This window comes from Phodopus roborovskii, unplaced genomic scaffold (genome assembly GCF_943737965.1).
Source record: "Phodopus roborovskii unplaced genomic scaffold, PHOROB, whole genome shotgun sequence".
In the NCBI taxonomy this organism is placed as follows: Eukaryota; Metazoa; Chordata; class Mammalia; order Rodentia; family Cricetidae; genus Phodopus; species Phodopus roborovskii.
Genome location: NW_026126461.1, coordinates 11008901 through 11025000, shown reverse-complemented (window position 1 = coordinate 11025000; position 16100 = coordinate 11008901).

The following is a 16100-nucleotide window of genomic DNA, read 5'->3' as shown; positions in this document are numbered from 1 at the left end:
ACTGCCTCCCTCAGCCCACATGACCTTGTTTGGGTATAGATAAGCAGGTGCATGTAGGCGTACAACCAAATCTATTCCAAAACACAAGTGACCAGTATACTTCTACAGACTTAGTCCAACTGGAGGCATTTTATTGACTGCAGATGGTTACTGAGTACATAATAAAAAGATTCCAGTTAACTGGTTACATTCATAAATAACTCTGAAATAACCCTAAAGGGTTATTTTCACCCCATGGATGGAAGGACTAATTTGTGACCTAAGATAGCAAGGTAAGTTTGAATCTACATGGCAGTCTTCTATAGACTTGAGAAGCCACCAGTGATCTAAAGGTCATTTTTAATCTCATACAGATTTTGATACTTAAAAAAATCTAAAGAAAATCACTAATTTCAACCTTCCCCATCTTTCCTCTTTCCTCAGGCTTTCTCAGGGGTATAAATAAGTACTTATTATTGAGCCAAGTTGAAAACACTGTAAGAGCTACTATTCTTTCACTGAACCTTTCCTCTAACATGCTTTGCTCAAAAGGTATGTCTTTAAGAAAAGCAAGTTGGTTTCAAGTATCAGTTGTAATAACAGGCAAAGTAATTGGATGTTGGAAAACAAATATGTGGATGTGAATATTGATATGTATGCACTGTTAATCAGTGTTCTGTAGTTGTGATGAGAGTCCATATGTGTAAATGTAAGGAAAAAAGTAATGTGATTGTGGCTATTAAAAATAAGCACATTATATGGAACCATTAAACCATCCTGTTATGAAAAAAGGGAGCAATATATAGAAAAAAAGTCTGGTAGTTGTTCTCAGGTAAAAACTATTAGGAGCAAACCTTATGCATTCTTGCAAAATTTTCACATCTCTCCAATGTCCCTTAGATCTCGACTCTGAATACCCATTTCTTTTTTACCCTTGCAACTATCTTGCTATTAATTGAGGTATATTTATTTATTCTGTGTATTTTCCAGCCATTCCAGCGTTATGAGAGTGAGACTCTATTAACTCACTGTTAAATCTTGAAGGATCTTACCTTACCTGGCTTATTGACCACACTCACTACATGCTAACTTGACGAGTGATTATGTGAATTCTGAAATTGTTTCAATATGAAAAATGCACACGGAAATCAATAATCACTGATTTATTTTCCTTAAAACGTTTTAGAAAAGCCACTATCAGATGATTTATATTCATATAAATTAAAAACAAATAGAACCTAAAGAGTCAAATAATAACTGTGTGAATGCTACAAGATGGTATGTGCTTTTTAATGATGGAACTTCTGTCTTAGTGATATGTGTACAAAGAAGTGGAAAGAGAAAAATATAAGAAAATTTATAATAACTTCTTGTTTTCAAAATATTTTTCTTGTATCTCTAAAATATATTTTGTCAGTTTCTTAGATGTAAACTTAAAGGACAATGCAATAATTATATTACAATGATAAAATTATATATTTACAAGGTAAAAATAGTGGAATACTATTTAACAGGATGAAATTGCAGACACTAATTTTTTATTTTAAAACATTTTATATTGTGTGTGTGAGTGTGTGTGTGTGTGTGTGTGTGTGTGTGTGAGTGCAATTGTGAATTAATGCACACACAGTTGTGCTGGGGTGGAGGTCACAGGACAGTTTTCAGGAGTATATTCTTTCCTCCCATAATGTGAGATCCTGATTGAACAACTGAACTCAGAACTCAAACTGTGAAGTTTGGTGTCATTTCTTTAGCATCTGAGTAGCTCACAAGAAAAACCAACCTTTACTGGTTTTTTTTTTTTTAAGGGTTTCACTGTGTATCTTTGACTGACTTTCAACTTGCTATGATGAGGATGATCTTAAACTCAGATATATATATATTAAATTCTGCCTTTCAAGTGCTGAGATTATAGGTGAATGTCACCATACCTATCCCAAATGTTTCATTTTTTAAAGGAGCAAAATAATGTCACAATCTGACATTTATGGCAACATAAATTGTACATTATGACATAGTACATTATAACATTGACCTTAAAAGGAATAGAAGCAAATTGAGTATTTAGGAAATAATAAAAAATAAGTGTCTGAGAAAAATGTGAACAAAAACATTAAATATAAAGTATCACATTATAAGTACTTTCAAAATGTGCAAGTTGTCATTATAAAATATTTACAATATAATTTTTAAAAAAGATAAATATTTGATAATAATGAAATCAATAGGAAATATTTTATAAATATAACATGCTGCCAACTCATGATAATCTATATTTGTCCAATTTTCTGAAAATGGAATAGTTATTAAATTACAGAAAATTTAAATACTAACAAAACGTAACTCCATCTGGTTTTCTTTTTATTTTAAGCAAAATATAAACTTAAAGCAAGTTCTTTGAATTTATGCACTGTGCTTTCTTAAAATGCAGTGTCACAATCATAACTAGACCTTCCTATCTTCAAACTTATCAGGGGGAAGCAGAACAGCCAGACTGAGAAGCAAGCTGAAGTGTGCTTAAGGAAAAATTGGAATTTGAAGGTATAAATAATTCCAAAAGTAAATGTTTTATCAGACAATGTTAATAGTTTACCATGGGCGAGTCAATATAGGCTATTTCACTTTACCTATAGGGTGGATCCTTGTAAGAATCCACTTATAGGATAAACCTTTGTTTAGAATTAGATGGGTATTTGGACAAACAACAGTGTTCATGAGCTTTCTGACTGACAACAATGTATTCCTGAGAAATCCTGAAGAGCACTAGAGCAACCTACAAGATAAATAATCAGACTGACATTTAATGGTGTATTCTCTTAGAGTTAATACTTTTACTAGCTATATTTTCTCTTCCTTGTTTTGACTTTATCCCTTCAAAGAAGAGAGTTCTGTGAATCAATTTGTTATCTAATTGAACTTTTTACTGAAATTAAAAAGCTGCTTATCTACCATTGCTACTATTTATTTCCTAATAAGAAAGACATAACAACCCTTCTTAGTGCACAGAGAAAGACTAATAACTCAGGTCATATTCATTCCTCCCAGTATCATAGACTGTGACACAGGAAGAAATGCTCGATTTTGCAGTGAATTAATTTTCAACTGTTCAGAACATTGTTATTGCTCTAATTTAGAATCCATTTTCTTTTTTATTGAAAATAGACCTGTTGTATACAATACATTCTCATCAAAGATTCCACTCTCTCATCTCTGAGATTCTTCCCCGCCTCATACTCTTCCAACTCCCTGCCTTGCTTTCTTAAAAAAAAAAAAAGAAAAGAAGAACAGACAGTAAAAAAAACACAAACAAATGAACAGACAAGACAAAAAAGATACAGAGAAAGAACATGAGAAATTCCTGCATGTGCACATGTACACACATATGCATGCATGCACGCACACGCGCGCGCGCACACACACACACACACACACACACACACACACACACACACACACACATGCACACACACATGCACATACCATGGAAACACTAAACTGTGATCCATAATCTATAAGACATTCAAGCACAAGATCAGTAAGGTAAAAAAAAATATCAAGCAAAGTCACATGAGATAAAATATCTCTAAAATATACCTTTGAATTTTATTTTGTGTTGGCCATCTCTGACTGGGCATAAGGCATTGAAGTGAGGTTTAAATACACAGGAAGACTTCCTTTAGAAAACCAAAAATGTCTTGCAAGTGTTTGTTAATTAGACATAGCTTCTTGGTTGGGTTTTGGAGCTCCTGTCTAATTCTCCATCTCAGTGCTAGAACCCCCTATGATTTGGACTCCTACAGGTCCCATGACCGCTGCCATAATCTCTGTGTTTATGTGTTTCAGTCCTTTTATGTCTGGAATGCCTAGTTCCTACAGTGTCATCCATCTCCTCTTACTCTTACAATTTTCTTTCTCCTCTTTTCCAGTGTTCCTTGATGCCTGAGGTGAGAGATTTGATGAAGACACTCTATTTATGACTGAACTGTACAGTATCTGTCAGTCTACATATCGTCTCCATGTCTCCATTTTGAAGGCTTCAACATGAAAGAATAACATTGATAGACAAGGACTCAAAGTTGTTGGTAAGAGGGAAATATACACTTGTGAGTATCTACATTTGAAGGCTAGAGAAATCACAGATGCCAGACTCATTGGATTCCTCACTCACCTTTCTGTAACATGAAGGTGGGAGAAAAGTTAGAGAACAGGCTGGATATTCTTGCCAGTCTCATGGTGACCTGCTAAAACAGGAAGCTGATGGCAACCACTACCAAACTGTAATTCCTGCTTGTTATCCCTCCTATCAAATTTCAAGAAACATCCTCCATTCTTGAAATTGAACCTAATGAGAAGCGTTGTGGGAAAGGGTTCCACTATTTTTTCCTGCATTTAAGTATAAGGAAGTCAAGACCTGAATTCAGATGAGACAAAGTTACATGTAATGAAAATGTCTGCTATATCCCCAACAAGGTGACCATAAATATTGGGGCAAAGAGAATTTCCAAGCAGTTGTTTGCATTCTTAACATATTTATGTTACTACTTCATGAATACTGAATATGTTTTCAATATATTTTCTATTCATGAGATGAGAAAAATAAAAATAAATAAATATAAACTCATAAAAGGGTATATTGGAATCAAATTAATATATAAATATATTTAAACATAACTCATGCCTATGCATTTGACATTAGAATTTTTAATAATGATATCGTATATCAGATATATACTACATATATGTTATATAAAAACAAAACTAATTGATACTTTTTGAAAATGAAATTATTGAAATCCTAAATTAGGAACTTATTGAAATTTTAACTAAATATTAAATCCATATCCCAAAGATTGTTTCCTTGATTTATGGATAACAGTATAATTATTTTCTCTATACTCATTCTAAATAAATGCTCTGATGAAATAAGAATTACATCAATAAAAATAAATAGTATTTATTGACTACTTACTAAAGATCTGGTAATCTGCTATGTATGTTATGTCTATTATATAATTAACACACAATTACTGCTAAATTCACCATATTTATCCTCATTTTTGTTTTGTATTTACTCTTTCAAAGTTGCATAGATTTATTCAATTTACTTTAAACAAATCAACCCCTCAAGGTCAATGTAAGTAGTCATATAATTCTTAGTTCCCACCTCCATGCATCTTTTTGATATTATTTTATATTACTTTTTTATATTTTAGTTTCATGAATGAAATTAGAACTACCCATAAATGCTTAGATGTTGGGTCATCATCAATTTGGGCATGGGCAATCTACCAGTTGTCAAACATCTTCCCAGAATGACTTTTTATCTCAAAAAGCCATCAGTTTCCAATAACTCCTTAGAGGTGGAGGTGGTGCCTCAGTATCCTCTATGCCCATTTATGCTACAAAATTTTAACTTGTTTGATCATTTGTCCATTTTATGAGGTAACCATTGCAACTATGTGTTTCTATGTGTAATAGTTATTCCATGTCCAGAATTCAGGATTTCTTAGCACGCCTCCCATCTTTTGGCCCTTAAATTGTGTTTGTCCCTCTTCCACAATGTTCCCTTGGGCTTTGGAGCATGGCCTTGCTACACATATCCTTCCTTCTCCACTTATAGCTGATCACAATAGTTTACTTATCTTTATAATTTGAACAGTCTGCATTAATCACTTCTTGCTACAACTTGAAGTGTATGAAGTCTGGGAACAGCACAAATGCATCTACACACACCTAAGTGTTTAGAAGCTAGTTTGACAATAATAATAAAAATAATTAGATTCTTTCACATGGTCTATGATTTCTCTAGTCATGAGTTTTGAGTATACTTACATTAATCATGGATTGATTCCCTCTTGTTAAGGCCTCAAATCTAGTCAAGAGAGCTGAGGCTCAACCCCATAAACAAGTTTGCTATTATTGTACCAGGAAACAATTTTTTTTGGCAGGTTATCATTGTATTCCAGTTAAAGTGCTGGATAAGATCGGTGATGTCTTCTGTCCCCTAGCCATCTAAATGGCACCTTTCATCACTTTGAAAACTAGCCAGCCAACATGGAAAGAGCTACCTTGTCATTTCATGATAGATTTATCCATGTCCTTCAGCAACAGTATGTGATGTATTCAAGAGCAGGATCTTATCACCAAGTTATGGTGGCTACCTTTGGGGCGTTTCCTAGAGTATCCATGCTTTGCATTCAGATTTTCATTTGTGGCTCATGAATTCTCAGAGAAGCAATGCTCATTTATGTGGGATCAATCTATTACAACTCTATATCCCTCCTCTTTCTATTTTCTCTCTCTCTGTCTCTCTGCATATCTATCTGCCTCTGACTGTGTGTCTCTCTTGATATATGTATGTATATGAGTATGTATATAAAAATATACATGTATGCACAGGTATTATTATGTAGACTTAGGGAGTTTCATAAACCTCTATTCATATACATTTTTTGTTAACATACCCATAATACTCCTTACCCTGCCCTCTTGTCCTCTTCTTTGCTTAAAACTTCATGCCCCTATATTATTATTTTCTTTCATTTTACATGTTTTCTATTATCTCCTAACACGTTTTCTCAGATTGCAAGATTAAATTTTCCATGCACACCTGGGTTTGATTAAAAGGAATGAAAACATCCCTTTGCCTTTATTTCTTCATCCCTGCATTCTACTATCCATTGAATTCTTCTTCTCCCAATATTTACCAGTTTACTTACGTGTCACGTTTTTCTTCTATCTACATATATTCCCTCTTTAGTTTTATTTTATAATTCAAGAAATATTCATGGCTACTTGGATTGAACTAAATTTCAATCAAAAGATCTCTTAAATTCAAAACCTACCATTTTAATTGCTGATCATTAATAAACCTCAGTGTAATTTTAAAGGGTTTATAATAAATAATGCTTCTAGCATACTTTTAGGGTACTGTTTAAATTCCAAACTCTTGAAGATTATGTAGCATACAGACAAACAGACATACCTTTACCCTCAAATTCCAAAGCCATGGAAAAATCAGATTAATCTTCTACATAGTTCAGTTCAGCAATCATGCAACATTACCTGAATCAGCTCCCAATGAAGTAGCACCCACTAATCTCCTCATAGTGAGAAATTTAACAGCCTCTGTGTTGGAGTAGACTTCATGAATGTTGCAGACATGTCAAAATCTCAATGAGCTGAATAAAAAAGAGATGGAATTCTAAACCTCCCTAATGACTATGAAGCAGGTTTTAGCCTTTCTCAACTTTATTCTTTGTCAAATCTAGACGATATAATGTGCAATGGATTTAAAATACATAGCCATAATTTTGATCTAATAAATAATATTTATTAAACATTAGAAAGCAACTATTAGTATTTCAGTTAATAGTACAAAAAAAAAACTCTAAGGCAAAATTGCCAAACATATTGTAGGGAACACTAAAACAAACAAACAAACAAAAACAACAGGAAATAAATCAGTGTATTGGGACTAGCCATTTCAAGGGCAGTGTCTGAAACTCATTCTCATTCTTAATTGTATATTATTCAATGATTGCTGGTTGCCATGGCATCCCAAATCATCAGACTCTAGAGAAAATACTGATGTTGTATAAAGTATTTCATAATCATGATTTTTTTTGGCCTTGCTCCTGTTTTATTATTGGCCATGATGCCAATTACTGTAAAATGAGATATTTTCCCCTCCTAATTATAACACAGGTACTTCAGCACTGACGTCAAATATGCAGTTGGGAATGCACATAAAAGTATAAAAATTGCAATCCAATTCTTTATTTCATTGTTTTTCATCTTTTTATTATTCATACATTTTACAGGTCTAAAATCCCTGCCTTTTTATAGTTTCACTAGTTTTAAATTTCCACACATTAAAGGAAATACTGAAAGAAAATATGATAATAAAAATGGTTCTTTAATAATGCCCAAGGGACCTAAGAATGTCTTTATCTATTCCTTGCAGGCACAGACTTAACATATCATAAGATGTGAACTCTATTTAGCTGACACGTCCATGGTGTGAGTGTTTTTTACAACTAATCAGCACCTGAGAAATCAAAGGTGTGTACCATCCGTCAGCTTTAATGAAGCATTAAAATACTGTAATGGAGCTTAGGGCAATTAGAAAGTCTTTTATGCAGTACAACTACTAACAAGAACATTTTCAGGATTAATAATCATGGATAAAATTTCCAACAAAGACTTGGCCCTTCCTTTAACTCAGAAATCCCACTGGTAAAATGTGAATTGTTTTATGTGTTTTAGGAGGTGTTGGATATAATTAATGATTAAATTGTTTTGAAGCATTAACAGCTCCTTAGTTGAAATTATAAGAGTCTCGTAGTTCTTCTGTTGGGATCAATCATAAGGAAAGAGAAAACACAATAAATGAGCTGTATTTTCCAAAAATTTAAAATAACATTTAAAATGTCTTCTGTCTCCAAAGTATTATTTTACCTTGAAAATATTTATCTAATTATCCAACATGATTGTTGAAACATGAAAAGTTCCCATGTGTTAGTCCAAAGGTTGTACAGCATGTTTTAACAGAAAATGGTTGATTTCTTTTTTAGTAGAGGAGAGTAGAAGAGAATCTTGTTCTCAAATTCACATCACTTCCTGCCACAAGCTCCAAGTATGAGAATATAAAATAGGCTATTATCCTCTTCTGTCACAGCAGATTCACAGTATCAGTGGAATTACTATTTGACAAATGAATCTAATCAGAAGAAAATTTAAGTGACGCCATTGTTAGCTCCTGGCCAGCATTTCACCAATCAACATTATACTCTTATAGATGTTTATATACAATGAAATATAAGGGACATGTGAAATAAGTTATTCACCTGAAGCTAAACTTTCTTATGTGACATTTGGAGTTGTCTATGGGCTGCTTCCTCTTTGACTTGAACCCTGGGAGAAATAATGGAGTTTGAGGGGCAATTGTCTTCCATGTCTACAGAGAGCCAAACCAGTACTACTGCTAGTGTACACTCATGGGACTTTGTCCTCGCTGGTCTAAGAATTCTAACTCTTTGGATCATGATGACCTTGACTGCATGCTTTAGAATCTGTTCAATGGTATGGGTTTTCTAAATAGGCTTGTTGTATCAGCATTCCTTTCTTGGGACATGTGGGATTCCTGCAGAGAATGAATCAAGACATCAGGATTCAGGCATGCTGATTCTGTCCCTGCCTCCTATTACCAGTGCTATGCTTTCTTCTTCCCTTTCCTCTTCACATCGACAGATAGGTTTCCAGTTCTGCTCAGCTACTATTTCTACACAGGTTAAAGACCTTAGTTAGAATTCTTATTATTCCACTTTCTTCAGAACAAATTTAGAAATTTTAAACTCCTCTTCCTACAATATTTTCCCCCACACAGTCCTTCCACAATACTTTAAATGGAATTAAGTTACTTTTTTTTCAGTATCACATTTATCACATGTTCTAAACCTAAGACTGCATACAGAAAGTTTACTTTTTATTTCCACACCAATAACTGGAAGGTAAATTATTGTTTCCTTAGTTACACTGTGGTAGAAATAAAAAGGGAAAGTGTCCTGGGAGAACCAGAGAGATGTCTTAATGGCAAAGTGCACATATTTCTCTTGTAGAAGACCTAAGTTTGGTTCCCAGAAACTACATATTGTGGTCTGTAACTTCAGGTCCAGTGGATCCAATGCCTTCTTTTCAACTCACAAGCCACAGCACTCATTCATACACCCAGGCATACAGACATACAATGCATACATAAAGAAATAACAAGTATTGTATTCAATATTAAAATCAAATTAACTCATGTTAACACCCATTTTATTCAAAATATTTTGTTCAAGTAGGTACGGGTAAATTACTAAATGTATCCAACTCCTTGCCATTTAGAATCTAAAAAATTTGAAATTCAATGGTTTTGATTTATGGTATATTAAATGTCTACAAGAAAAGTTTATAAGTATTATTAAAGTAACAGTAGCTATGAAATAAGAAAGTATAATTTCTAAGTCTATAAATGATAATGACAATAAGGAAGAAGGTACTTCTACTTCATGCAATAAAAACAAACAGGTTGCTGGATTTTCTATTAGTAATTTACAGCCAACACCTACATATAATTAAGTGGAATGAGTTTGCAGTTAATCTTCTGCCTTGCAAAGTTGTAAAGTCCTAAGCATGCTGTTGATAAGTATTTATTAGAAAACTTATACACACACACACACACACACACACACACACACACACACACACACACACACACTACTCGCCACATACACACATACACAGAGAGAGAGAGACAAAGATGGAGAGGAAGGCAGAAAAAAAAGTTGGGAGGAGGGGGAAAGGGAGAGAGAGAGGATCAAGCAGATAGGGCACAGAAGATGAGAAGAGGAGCAAACAAAGAGACAGAGACAGAAAAAAGGAGGAGGGAGCTGATTGAACATTTAGGAATTGTTTACTTTAACAATAATGTTAGTTACATTCATAGGACCGACCCAGACACTCTGAACATGGATGTCAGTTAGGAGCAGTCTATGGGGCCTCTGGTAGTGGATCAGTATTTATCCCTAGTATACAAGTGAACTTTGGGAGCCCATTCCACATAGAGGGATACTCCCTCAGCCTAGACACATGGGGGAGGGCCTAGGCCATGCTCCAAATATTATGAAAGACTTTGAAGACTCCCCATGGAAGGTCTTACTTTCTGGGGAGCAGAAAGGGTTGGGATGAGGGATAGAGGTGGGAACAGGGAGGATGGGGGTGTTGAGGGAACTAGGATTGACATGGAAAAGAAATTTGTTTCAAATTTAAATAAAAATTATCAAAAAAATAAAATTAAAGATTAAATATGAAAAAACCCAATAACATTAATTGCATTTTAAAAAGAAGATCACAGAATTAAATAAAAGGAAGATTTCTCCAGTTAGGAAATAATAAACTGGATAAAACATATTCCAATACCAACTTGGCAACATTAATTGGAGAAGAAATTAACTTTTAGTTTTAATCTTCTCAAAAAGTACACTGAAGTGTATATACTATATGTGTCTACTAAGGCACTAAGAAATATTTCAACATATTTATGATTTCAAATATAATGTTAGTATTCTAGTTTGCATAATTGTTGGCTTAAACACACAATATTATTTTGTTATAACTGAACGATAATTATCACAAAATATATTGTAATCTGACTGTAAACTTTAACATTCACAAAGTTACCCATAGCCTTTCATTTCTCCAAACTCTCCTAGCCACTATTATAATCTCCCCTCCAAATTGTCAACAGTTTTAGATTCAACATATGTGAGATTTTATGGTGTTTGTCTGTCTGTGCTTAGTTTATTTCTTTTATTTTTTAACACTCATTTTCATTGTCAAATATAAAATATTAAACTATTTTATAATGGAATTTTAATTATGTATTACATGTATTATGTATATATGTACAGTATGCATAGTAGGAATATGCCACATTTATTCCTATTTATTAGTTGATGGCTATTTCTTGGCTATTATGAATAAGGATTCAATGGCCATGGCAATGAAGTTGGTATTTGATGTACTGATAATGTATCTCTTGTACACAAAGCTGGGGTTGGGAGTGCTGGATCATATTGTAGTTTACTTGTTTAATATTCTTAGGAATTATTCATACTCTTCCCAAGAATGGCTCTAACAAGAGCATATTAGTTTCCCTTTCCCCACATCCTCATAAATATTTGTGATTTGTCCAGTATTTTCCAGTTTGGCATTAGTGGACATTTGACAAAGGATATATAATATAGAGCCCATTTTGTTTTCATTTTCCTTATGCTTGCAATGCTGGGGATATTTTTTTCAAGTAGATGGCTGCCATTTGGATGTTTTATTTTGAGAAATGTTTATCCTAGTTTCCTCCATTTTTATTGATATTGAATATTTATCTCTGAAATATTTTATGTCAATATTTTTATTTAAATTTTTAACAAGCTTGTTCTACAAATCAATCCCAGGTTTCCTCACTCTCCTCCTCCATTGTCCCCCTCAACCCCACCCCATCCCCTTTCTGCTCCCATTTTTAAACTTTATGTTAATTCACTGTCAGATGCATGATTAAAAATAATACCATTGTAAGTTTCTTCATTATTTCTTTATGAGAAAGTCCACAGATTATATATAGAAAGACTATGCATATGTGACTTGATCTTCTGCACCCCTTGTCCCTTCCTTTTTCCTCCCTCTCTGCCTCTTTCTCTTCTCTTTTTTATTTCTTTTTTCTTTCGTTCTTTATATCTTCACTTCAATCCCATTTTTTTTTTTTTTTTTGGTCATGGTGTCACTATGTATGCTTGGAAATCATTAGCCTTGTGATAATTTCTCAAAAGCAGTATCTGCAATGTATGGAATTAAAGGTATGGATGATCCCCCTGACTCAATGAAATGACATCCTAACCTAGAAGCCCATGTGTAACAAATACAGAGTTATCACACAGAATAAAAAAACTGCATTTTTCTGTTGTGTAATATAATAAACCAAAAATACTCAAATTCACCACTTATTTCCACATACTAAAAGAGTCAGCCTGATAACATAGACAGAGAAATAAGTAAAAGGCTACCAATCTTTGGAAAGAAACAATTCTTAGTGTCAGTGTTTGTAAATACCATGCTTTTAAATACAGAAAAATATATTAACCCTTTTTGGATATTATTTTCTTAAAAAAAATCCAGGAGAAAAAGTACAAAATTTTGAACCTAAAACATGTTTACCCATAGAAAACATGGATAATATTTAGGAAATGCTTTGGAAGATAATATGAATTTGTCTAGATTTTTAAAATCTCACAGATAAGTTTTCAATTCCATAAATAGAATATTTTTGTGCTTTTCTTCATGTTGAAATTGAAGAGCTTTTCCAGGTTCTGTCAAAAAGTGAAGCTTGAGTGGTTTGTTTTTCCCTATTTCAGTGTATCACTTATCTCAACTTCATACAAATTACTCTCTTTTTAGAAGTTTGGTTATACAAATAAGAAAAACTTTCAATGTAAATATTTTTATACATTTTTTCTGTTTGTAGTCTATTTTACCTTTACTAGTTTTATGTAACTCAAGGATGTAGATCTTTCAACATGAGTATTTTGTGCTTATAGTAGCTATCAATAAGAAAATTTTGTGTCATTCTTACTAACCGATTTACCATTTCCTCATGAGACATTTTTAAATGTGAGGATAGTTTAATGATCTACTGTATCCAAAATGCAAATGCAATATAGGATAATATGTTTCCATATAACACACAATAACCCATGTTGAAGACTGCCAGAAACTGTTATATTTATGTATGTGAAAATTAATTTTAGGTATTTAATAAATTCTGTGAACTTTTTTTTTTCTTTTTCTTTTTCTTTTTTTATTTTTACTGGTAGTGGCATTATAGCTGTCACTAGTGAGCGGGCCAGACAAAAATGTTACACAAATTCTCAAGAACGAAATAAAGAAAGTTTAAAAGACAAAGTTATGGAACTTTGGAGTTGATGGGCATCACAATTTCTGATGTAGTAATCTACAAGTAGGATACCATTCAAGTGACTTTAGAGTATGTGGCAAAATGTATTCTTCCCAACTTTGAATTTTCTATAATTATTTAATAAACATTTTAGGTTCCTACATTTGGTGAATGGACTACTTTATTGTGAGTTGGAATTGTGGTATTATGGTTTCATTGAACAAGTTATTTACTGGCTGCTTGGCAACTCATCACTTATTACATTGGATTGTTCATGTCTTTAAAGTGCATTCATGGACATTGTAAAATATAATACAGTGGATGGTTTAATACAAGGTTAAAAACCACTTTAGTAATAGTAACCTACTCTATTGGACATTTTCTTCCCCAATTAGGGATTACAAGAATGTACAGGTTATAAAGTTGAAAACAGTCAGCATTGGGATAGACCTCCTAATGCTATTCTATTCTTCCAATAATGTTATTCAAATACTCAGGCACTTCACACTCAAAATCACAATGGTGCTGTAAGGAAAAGAGCAAATATTAATTTAAGAGAATATATGATTTCTATTGAGTTTGGGTATAATAGGCATGTTGCCAAGCATATTCATTTTTCTGTGTAAGACAGCCATATTTCCACTGAAACCTGAAAACATTTTACTGTGCTCTCTATGTTGGATAAAACAGCACATTCCCCTCTGTGAATGGAAAAGGTTATTAGAAACTCAACGACACAGATTCAGTCACAGTGATCGGCTCCATAAAGACTGCAATGCCTTCAATTACCAATCAGTGTTTTTGAATTAAATCTTATCAAGTGAAACCAAATCTAAACTACATCTCAATGGAAATTAGTACACTCTTAATGAGAAGTGCAATTCTATAATTACAATTTAACCATTCGAGGCACATAATTGCTACCAAGATATCTAAATGAAAGCTTGAAAATTTAAAAGAGTATTTAGTATATTAGACTTGGCTCCTGTGTGCTGACATTCATGGTGCAACTTTAAATGGAATAGTGTTAACATTGATATATATATATATATATATATATGTGTGTGGGTGTATGTGTCTGTGTGTGTGTGTGTGTATGTATGTATAAAAAACCTGTGTGTGTTTTAAATATGTATATACAAATACATATATTTTTAAAATAATGTTTGAATAAAATAACATTTGGTGAACATTGAATTAGCATATTACCTTTCTTCTCTATTTTTTCTACTTTGATTTCTCATTTTGTGCATTTCCGTATTAAAATCATGGAGAATGTCATGGGATGTGTAAATAGAGGTTTTCAATAATAATAGCAAAAGATGTACTTTCTTTTCTTAGTAAGTTCTCAGTAAATTGGTGAATAATCTGACTCATTTCCAGAGAAGAAAAAACTGCATCTTCAGCACATTGAAAGAACAGACATAATCAGGGTGTACATCTTATAACTTTGCTTCATTTCTGAGAATCCAGAACTGAATCCCACTGAAGCTATATGGAGGCCTTAAAAGTTGATACATATATTTCCAGTGATAACTTTATAATACCTTCTGCAGAGCATCCTGTGGTAGTTGTATCATTTTACCAGGTAAAAATAAACAAAAATGTAGATTCATAAATCAATGTATTACATTTCTAATGAGAAAATGAGGGTTAGTTGGTTAGTTATACTTTTTATTTTTATTTATTTATTTATTTATGTATTTTACTTTGAGACAAGTCTTGACATTGTAGTTCAGGATGGTCTGGAAATCACTATGTAGTCACAAATTAAACTGGCTATGAACTCATGATAAAACCCCATCCTTCCTACTTACAAAACAAACTGAACACTAATTTATGCACATGTTATACACATATGGAGTATGCTTCCAGCTCATTGGAATTGTCCAGATTTCTCAATAATTCAACCCTAGCATTGTACTCCTTGCTAAATTTTCTACATTATCTTCTCAAATTTAAGTATGTAATGTGAAAATTATATATGAAGCACATCTGTTTTTTTTTTTCTGGTCCACATTAGTAAACCTTCACTATTTTAGGATGTTATTTATACTTTGGCAAAATGTGTGTATAAATTTTTCACCCTTAAAGCTAATGGTCTAGAGTTGATCATATTTCTGAAAACATATTTCAGCATTCATATTATCTCATATTTAGCTTCCTATGACTAAAGAGAAAATACATAAAATTATCAAACATTTCAACTCCTACTATACTAAAATATCTCCTGCTATTTATTGAGACCTACAGGCTTACTAAATGTATTCAAGATATGAGAAATATCTCTTCAATAATTAGCTTAGACTGTCCAACTGTGACGACCAATGCACCAACTGTTACAATGCAATCACATTATAGTATTTTTCTATTATTGATATAAAATAAATAATACCATTATTTCTTCATACTTGTACTCTGTAGTTTTCATCAACTTTATACAGATATGGTCATTTGAAAAGAGGGGACTTCAATTAAGAAAACGTTCCCATCAAATGGACTTGCAGATGTCAGGACATCTTAATGATTGATGTAGTAGGGCCTGGCCAAGTTTGGGTGGTGCCACTGTGGACAGGTGGTCCTGGGTGAGAAGAATACAAGCTGAGCAAATCAAGTAGTCTGAGCCAGTAAG